This window comes from Mus caroli, chromosome 4 (genome assembly GCF_900094665.2).
Source record: "Mus caroli chromosome 4, CAROLI_EIJ_v1.1, whole genome shotgun sequence".
Taxonomy (NCBI): domain Eukaryota; kingdom Metazoa; phylum Chordata; class Mammalia; order Rodentia; family Muridae; genus Mus; species Mus caroli.
The window spans coordinates 38072448-38080661 of NC_034573.1; the positions used below are offsets into that span (position 1 = coordinate 38072448).

At 42.2% G+C, this 8214-nt stretch overlaps 1 protein-coding gene and 1 pseudogene across 2 annotated transcripts in view; both read left to right on the forward strand.

Annotated features, from left to right (window-relative positions):
* The first annotated feature begins 485 nt into the window (after positions 1–485).
* LOC110293288 lies at positions 486–981 on the forward strand (annotated as a pseudogene). The gene has a single exon (XR_002377790.1). The product of XR_002377790.1 is annotated as a small EDRK-rich factor 2 pseudogene (transcript).
* Positions 982–4117: 3136 nt separating this feature from the next.
* Clta (clathrin light chain A) overlaps positions 4118–8214 on the forward strand; it is a 29717-nt gene continuing 25620 nt past the window's right edge. Inside the window, exon 1 of the mRNA XM_021159538.2 lies at positions 4118–4376. The gene's annotated coding sequence lies outside the window, so the exon portion shown is untranslated. The remainder of the gene's footprint in view (positions 4377–8214) is intronic.

An 8214-nucleotide genomic window follows, 5' to 3' on the forward strand; every position in this document is an offset into this window, starting at 1 on the left:
TTTTTTTTTTTTTCCCGAGACAGGGCTTCTCTGTATAGCCCTGGCTGTCCTGGAACTCTGTACACTTTGTAGACCAGGCTGGCCTCGAACTCAGAAATCTGCCTGCCTCTGCCTCCTGAGTGCTGGGATTAAAGGTTTATGCCACCATACCCGTCAAGAGTTGATTATTTGAGAAAATCAGTAATACTTATAAACCTTCAGCCAAATTAACTAAAAGGTAGAGAAAAAAAGATTCAAATTAATAAAATTAGAAACAAAAAGAGGACAGAGGAAATCCAGAGAATCATAAAGACATACTTTAAAAATCTGTATTACACCAAACTAGAAAACCTAAAAGAAATGGATAATTTTCTTGATATATATCACCTACAAAAGTTAAGTCCAGATCAGATAAGCAATCTAAACAGACACATAATCCCAGGAAAATAGAAGCAGTAACTAAAAGTCTCCCAAAGAACAGCAACAAAAAATAAAACAAGGGGGCCTGCAACGTCGGCCTGAATGAGGGGGACGCAACGGAGGCATGTTGGAGCCCCTGCCGTCGCGATGACCCGCGGTAACCAGCGAGAGCTCGCCCGCCAGAAGAACATGAAGAAGCAGAGCGACTCGGTTAAGGGAAAGCGCCGAGATGATGGGCTTTCTGCTGCCGCCCGCAAGCAGAGGGACTCGGAGATCATGCAGCAGAAGCAGAAAAAGGCAAACGAGAAGGAGGAACCCAAGTAGCCTTGTGGCTTCGTGTCCAACCCTCTTGCCCTCCGCCTGTGTGCCTGGAGCCAGTCCCACCATGCTCGAGTTTCTTCCTGTAGTGCTCACAGGTCCCAGCACCGATGGCATTCCCTTTGCCCTGAGTCTGCAGCGGGTTCCTTTTGTGTTTCCTTCCCCTCCCTCTGGGCCACTCCTGGGGGTGAGGGGGTTACCCCTTCCCAGTGTTTTTTATTCCTGTGGGGCACACCCCAAAGTATTAAAAGTAGCTTTGTAATTAAAAATAAATAAATAAATAAATAAAACAAAACAAAAAATTCAGGGCCAGATGGACTCAGTGCAAAATTCTACCAGCACCTCAAGAAATAATTAATGTCAATACTTCCCAAAGTATGTCGCAAAAGAAAGACAGAAGAAGCACCATCTAATTTTTAAATGAGGCATAATTACCCTGATACCTAAACCACACAAAGACCCAACCCCCCCAAAAAAAAATACAAACCAATTTCCCTAATACACATAAAGAACTAACCAAAAAGAAAATTACAAACTAATTTCCCTGATGAACATACAGGCAAAGTTCTCAATAAAATACTTGCAAACAAAATTCAAGAACACCTCAAAAATTTCACCCACCATGATCAAGTAGGCCTCATGCAAGAGGTGAAGGGATTATTCAACATTTGTACAAAATAAATAAAACCCACCATATAAACAGACTAAAGAAAAAAACCTCATTGCAGAGAAGGCCTATGACAAAATCCAATATCTTTCCACGATAAAAGTTCTCGAGAGGGGCTGGAGAGATGGCTCAGTGGTTAAGAGCACTGACTGCTCTTCCTAAGGTCCTGAGTTCAAATCCCAGCAACCACATGGTGGCTCACAACCATCCATAATGAGATCTGATGCCCTTTTCTGGTGTGTCTGAAGACAGCTACAGTGTACTTAGATATAATAATAAATAAATCTTAAAAAAAAAAAAAAGTTCTCGAGAGATTAGGCATCAAAGAGACATACCTTAACATAATAGAGGTGATTTACAGCAAGCCTGTAGCCAGCATTAATTTAAGATGAAATAGACTCAAAGCATTTCTCCTAAAATTAGGAACAAGACAAGGTCATCTGTTCTCGCCATACCTATTCAATATAGTACTTGAAGTATTTCCAGCTAAAGCAATAAGACAACTGAAAGAGATCAGGGGATACAACTAGGAAAGGAAGAAGCCAAAGTATCTTTGAATTCCACCTAAAAATTCTACCAGGAAATGTCGTCTACAGCTGAAGAACACTTTCAGCAAAGTAGCAGAATACAAAACTTACACGCAAAACCCAATCTCTTTCCTATATACAAAGGTCAAATGGACTGAGAAAGAGACCAGGGAAACAGAATCTTTCTCAATAATTAAAAAAATATATATTTTAGGGCAACGAAACAGAATCTTTCTCAATAATTAAAAAAATATATATTTTAGGGCAACTCTAACCAAGCAAATGAAAGACTTGTGTAACAAAAACTTTAAGACATTGAAAAAAGGAATTGAAAAGGATATCAGAAGATGGAAAGATCTCCCATGCTCATGGATTGGTAGGCTTAATATAGTGAAAATGGTCATCCTATCAAAAGCAACCTACAGATTTAATGCAATTCTCACCAAAAGTCCAACACAATTCTTCACAGACAACTTTTCTCAGGATGATTTCCAGCTTCATATGGGAACACACAAATACACAGGATGGTTAAAATAATCCTGGATGATGAAAGAACTGCTGGAGGCCGCAGCATCCTCAGTCTCAAGTTGGACTACAGCGCTATGGTCGTACAAACAAAGCAGGGTGGGCACAAAAACAAGCATGATGAACAGTGGAATCAAACTAAAGACCCAGACCTAAAGGTACAGACCCATGAACACCTGATTTTTTTTTTTTTTTTAACACCTGATTTTTAACAGACCCAGAAATACTCACTGGAAAAAAGACAGCATCTTCAACAAAAGGTGCTGGTTAAACTGGATGTCTGCATGTAGAAGAATGCAAAGTGATTTGTGTCATGTCTATCATCGAGGACCTCAACACAAGGCCAGATACCCTAAACTCGATAGACGACAAAATGGGAAACTCTATTGAACTCATTGGCACAGGAAAAAGACTTCCTGAGCAGGAACATCATTAACACAGGCGTTGAGATCAACAATTGATGAATGGAACCTTATGAAACCGAAAGCTTCCGTAAGGCAGAGGACACTGTCATTTGGACAAAGAATTAGGCACAGAATGGAAAACGATCTTTACCAGTTACACATCTGACAGAAGGCTAAAACCAAAATATGTAAAGAATTTAACAATTTCTACCCCCAAACACAACCACCTCTCCCTGAAAATCAAGACGACAAATAACCCAATTAAAAACGGGGCACAGAATAAATACCGTCTCCAAAAGATGAAACATAAATAGCATCTTTAATTTCTTTAAAATTAAATATTCAACATCCTTAGTCATCTGGGAAATGCAAATCAAAACTACTTTGAGATTTCATCTCGCACCAGTAAGAATAGCCAAGATCAATAAAGCAAATAACAGCTCACGGCGGTGAGGATATTGGGTAAAGAAACTCTCACCTACTGATGGTGAGTGTTGGAATAATTTTTTTGTATACTGTGTGAAGGTGTGTTTCTGTCCTCTTTCATCTGCCTAAAGCATTCTCTGATTGGCTTTAATAAAGATCTGAGAGCCAATAGCTGGGCAGGAAGTAGAAGGCGGAACTTCCTGGTAGAGAGACAGGGACTGTGGGAAGACTCATGCGGGAGGATCCGTGTGTTGCAGAGTTGGAAGGATTACGTGCTAGGTCCGAGAGAGAGGTAAAGGCCACGTGACAGATGTAGATAGAATAAACGGGCTAATTTAAGTTAGACAAGGTAGTTGGGAGATACCCAACTATAATGCCTGTGGGTCGCAACCCTCTTGAGGTTGTTGAATGACCCTTTTTACACGGGTTGCCTAAGATCATCAGAAAATGCAAATATTTATATTACAATTCATAACAGGATCAAAATTTCAGCTACGAAGTAGCAATGAAAAGAAGTTTACGGTTGGGTGTACCACAGCGTGAGGAACTGTATTAAAGAGTCGCAGAATTAGCAAAGTTGAGGACCACTGTCCCACAGAGGCACTTGCTCAGCCGTGTTCGTTGCTGTTCTACTCATGATAGCCAGCATCACAGGGTAGTTGGTGATTGTACATTGACATCCTGTGTGTTAGCAAAACAGGAAAGCCTACAAAGGTACAGCATCTGTGAGATGCAGTTGTGTCTGGAAGAGATGCAGTTTGGGTGTGCCTCTACAGGCCTAGATAGATAAGAATGCTAAAGAATTGAAAGTTCCCGCCCATTTCAGGGCAAATTGCTTGGGTGAGGTCTGTGGTCTTTGCTCTATGACCTGAAGCAAAGTCAGCTGGATGGCCTTGAGCTGTTCCACTGTACAGGTGAAATGGTTTGGCCCCCACTGACTTGGCTTGGAGCCACCACCACCACCATGTCCGTGACTCTGCTCAGCCTGGCCAGGGTGTAAGGAGGAGCTAGAGACTTCTTTTTATAGCAATGGACCTTTGAGAGAGCTCTGCTCACTTGGACTTTTGGGTTCTCTCTCTTTTTGGCTTGGCTTCATAGAAGGAGATCCAGGTAAGGTAGGGATTCGTTCTTTGGACTAGCAGGAACCTCAGAGAACCAGCTGGCAGGACATAGGTGAAACGGGATTCTAGGAAAGAACTAAGGAGCCCTCTTGGGTTTGGAGGAGCTCAAGAGAAAGATAGATTAGCTCAGTAGAATGACACAAATAGAAAGATTTCTAAGGAGCTAGCAGTTTATTGTAGACTCAGGCTTGTAAATAGATCTTTTGTAGTTAAGAAAGTAAAGTTACCTTGCTGAGCTAGTGGGGTCTTACCACAGCTCCTGCCTCCAGTGTTTTTATAGGTATAAATATTAGGTAAATTTAAAAAGATAATTATTACAAGCCAGAAATTGGAAACACCCTTGATGCCTGTGTTAGTCAGGGTTTCTATTGCTGTGAAGAGACACCATGGCCAGGGCAATTCTTATAATAAAAATGTTTAATTGGGGCTGCCTTACAGTTCAGAGGTTTAGCCCATTATCATCATAGTGAAAAGCATGGCAGCACCCAGGCAGGCATGGTGCTGGAGAGCTGGCTGAGTGTTCTACACCTGAATTTGAAGGCAGCAGGAAGAGACAATGAGCCACTAAGCCTGGCTTGAGCTTCTGAGACTTCAAAGCCTGCCCCCTCAGTTAACCACTTCCTCTGAAAATGCCACACCTACTCCAACAAGGCCACACCTCTCAATAGACCCAGTCCCTAGGAGCCTATGGGGCTATTTTCTCTGCCTGCCTGCCTGCCTGCCTTCCTTCCTTCCTTCCTTTCTTTTTCTCTCTCTCTTTTTCTTTCTTTTTTCCTCTCTCGAGCTCAGTCCAATGGTTGGCTTTGAGTTTCTGCCTCTGTCTTTGTCAAGCACTGGCAGAACCTCTCAGGAGTCAGCCATATCAGTCTCCCATCCGCAAGCACTTCCCAGCATCCACAATGAAGTCTGGGTTTGGTGGTTGTATATGGGATGGGTCCCCAGGTGGGGCAGTCTCTGGATGCCCTTTCTTTCAGTCTCTGCTCCACACTTTGTCTCCATATTTCCTCCTGTGAGTATTTTGTTCACCCTTCTTTTTTTTTTTTTTTAAATTAATTTTTTTTATTTATTATATGTAAGTACACTGTAGCTGTCTTCAGACACTCCAGAAGAGGGNGCCAGATCTCGTTACGGATGGTTGTGAGCCACCATGTGGTTGCTGGGATTTGAACTCTGAACCTTCGGAAGAGCAGTCGGGTGCTCTTGCCCACTGAGCCATCTCACCAGCCCCTTGTTCACCCTTCTAAAAAGCACTGAAGCATCCACACTTTAGTCTTCCTTCTTAGGTGTCATGTGGTCTGTGAATTGAATCTTGGATATTCCAAACTTTTGGGTTAATATCCACTTATCAGTGTGTGCATACCGTGTTTGTTCTTTTATGACTGAGTTACCTCACTCAGGATCATATTTTCTAGTTCCATCCATTTGCCTAAGAATTTCATAAAGTCATTTTTAATAGCTGAGTAGTATTCCATTGTGTAAATGTAACACATTTTCTGTATCCATTAATCTGTTGAGGGACATCTGAGTTGATTCCACCTTCTGGCTATTATAAATATGGTGGCAATGAACATAGTGGAGCATGCATCCTTATTACATGTTGGAACATCTTCTGGGTATATGCCATCCTTATTACATGTTGGAACATCTTCTGGGTATATGCCCAGGAGTGTTATAGGTGGGTGTTCAGGTAGTACTATGTCTATGGGGCCATTTTCAAACTACCACGATGCCCATCAATACATGAATGGATCAGGAAAATGTGGTATATTTACATGATGGCATATTATTCAGTTGTTGAAATCATGAGATTTTTCAGGTGAATGAATAGAAGTAGAAAAAAATCATCTTGAGTGAAGAAATGGAAAATTCAAAAATCAAATATGGTATTGAGATGCTTTGAGTGAGCATAACCTATGTTTGTATGTTTAGTTCCCAGCTGATGAATCGTTTAGGAAGGATTAGGAGGTGTGGCCTCCTTGTAGAAAGTGTGTAACTGGGGATGGACTTTGAGGTTTCAGAAGCGTACACCAGGCCTAGTGTCTCTCTCCTTGTCTGTCTGCTGCCTGTGTGTGGATCAGGATGTGAAGCTCCCAGCTACTGCTCCAGCGCCATGCCAGTCTGCTCCCTGTCCATGGTAAATATGAACTAACCCTCCGAAACTGTAAGCAAGCCTTTAACTAAATGCTTCTTTTTGTAAGTCACCTTGGTCATGGTGCCTCTTCACAGCAATAGAACAGTAACTAAACCAGGTGTGTATTCTTTTATAGGTGGATATTACTGTTAAGCCTTTCAATAGGCAGGTTACTATATGAACAACTATGGAGGTTAATATGCAGTGAGGAACTAGAGGGGAGGGAAGTAGTCCCCAAGGAGGGGGAAATAGAATACATAGAGAAAAACAGCGGAGAGGAGGCTGGAACAGATTAAGTGGAGAGAGGAGGAAGATTGGGTAAGGAAGTATAGGGAGGGAGAACTAACAGTGGGCCATTTGAATGGGTCATGGAACCTATTATAGTAGACGCTTCTGAAATAGCGTCCATTGTACTGGAAGGCACTCTATACTCTACCAGAGGAACAAGGTAATCACCAACTCAGCTACAAACCCCTTTACCGACATTGGTGACTCTCTTGCATGGTACACTGGTACAACAGTGGCATGGATGTTTTTGGAGTAACCAACCACCAGCCAATTGGATCTAAGGCCCACACCATGAGAAAGAACCCATAGTCTATCATAATCTCTAAAAGTTCAAAGTCTCTTCTGAGATTCGTGCAATCTCTTAACTGTAATTCCCTATAAAATTAAAATAAAAAAGCAGATCACACACTTCCAACATTACAGGATATACATTACCATGCCAAAACATCATAATTAGGAAATACTGGGCTAAAACAAGACCAGCTGAGTAAACCCCAAACTCTGCATCTCCATGTCTGATATCCAACTCCTTTCAGCTTTGTTGACTGCAACACAATTCTTTCTCTTGGGCTCGTTCTACTCCTTGTTAACAACTTTCCTCAGCAGCTATCCCATGGCTTTGGCATCTCAAACAACTTAGGGTCTCCAAGGCAACTTCAGTTTCACAGCTTCTCGTTCTAATGTCTGGAATCCACACATGCTCTTCTGGAGCCCTGCAAAGGGCTTGGGTCACTTCTCCAGTTCTGCCCTCTGTAGAAGTCTAGGATCAGGTTGATCCACTTCACTGCTGCTGCTGTTCTTGATAATCATCCCATGGTATTGGGGTCTTCATATATACTGGGTTCTTCCACTGCAATTAGGCTGCACTTTCACTAATAGCCCCTTGTGATGGTTTGTATATTCTTGGACCAGGGAGTGGCACCATTTGGAGGTGTGGCCTTGTTGGAATAGGTGCCTGGTTGGAGTAGGTGTGTCACTGTGGGTGTGGGTATAAGATCCTCACCCTAGTTGCCTGGAAGTCAGTCTTCCACTAGCAGCCTTTGGATGAACATAGAACTCTCAGCTCCGCCTATGCCATGCTTGCCTGGATACTGCCATGTTCCCACCTTGATGATAATGGACTGAACCTCTGANCCTGTAAGCCAGCCCCAATTAAATGTTGTTTTTTTAATAAGACTTGCCTTGGTCATGGTGTCTGTTCACAGCAGTAAAACCCTAACTAAGAAAGAAGTTGGTACTGGGAGTGGGGTATTGCTGTGATAGGCCTGACCATGCTTTTATTTGAAAGAATGTGGATTTTTGGACTTTGGATTTGGAACTCAATGGAATGCTCTAAATGGGGCTTAATGGGTCATCCTAGTAGGAATATGGAAGACTTTGTTGCTGGGAGTAATTTGAACTGTGTTGA